Source organism: Onychostruthus taczanowskii, unplaced genomic scaffold (assembly GCF_017590055.1).
Source record: "Onychostruthus taczanowskii isolate IOZ18803 unplaced genomic scaffold, ASM1759005v1 scaffold105, whole genome shotgun sequence".
Lineage (NCBI taxonomy): Eukaryota > Metazoa > Chordata > Aves > Passeriformes > Passeridae > Onychostruthus > Onychostruthus taczanowskii.
The window spans coordinates 1,384,324-1,385,269 of record NW_024497078.1 but is presented as its reverse complement, the minus strand read 5'-3'; positions in this window follow the sequence as shown (position 1 = coordinate 1,385,269).

Below are 946 nucleotides of genomic sequence, written 5' to 3'. Positions count from 1 at the left end.
CCAACAACAACCTACTTCCCAGCTGTCCCAGCCTACTCAGCTGGGTTTTCAGGCTCACTGCCCATGGCTCCCTCACCCCAGCCCAAACTCCAGAAGAAGCTGATGCAATTCTGTTTACCAGAAGTCCAACAATTTCCTTTTATTTGGCTCTAATGCCCTTACCAGCCATCTGAGGACTGTTAGTGTTTGTTATTCCATGTGATTCTGAGACTTAAAAGAAATCTGAGGAATCTATTGCTCAGCAGATTTATCATAACATGATAGTCAGCTGAAGATCCCAGGAGGGCAAAGAAATTTCTCTGACGCGGGAATCTCTTCTGACACAATTCGTCTATTTCTTTGGGTAAAGGAACTTTCACCAAGGCCAAATACATACAGTTTGTTCCACTGGGAAATGAAGAATGTACGTCCCTGTCATTTCCAGTATTATGTCCGTTCTCTAGGCAGTTTGTATGATTCTCTCTGGGGATAACTAGATTGCTAACTCTTCTTTTCCCTTCTTCCGCTTTCCCAGCACATCATTACAATCTGGCACTTGTTCCTCCCTATCTGTTGGCCTGCCCAGCTCCCACCCCACCGGACACCTTCCTTTCCAGGCCCGTGACTCTTTTTCACCTGCTGATCTGGTTCCTCCACAGCTCGCCCTGTACTTCCTTTCTGCTCCCAATTTCTTTGTGAAAGTCTTGCTTTAACAGTCTCTCTCCCACGATTTTCCATGCCAGCCTGGCGCCCTGCCCCAGCATCCCCCTCCTCCCGGCCCAACCCTGCACTTGTTGCCCGCGGGGGGAGCTGGACGCCGGGCACGGGCTGTAGCCCCAAGGCAGCGTTCCCTCGGCGCTCGGTGCGGCGGAGGAGGGCCCGTCTGGCCGCGCACATGACGGCACGGTGGGAGGGCGGCCCCGGCGGGCGGCTCGGCCGCGCCACCGCCCTGTAACAAGAAATTAAG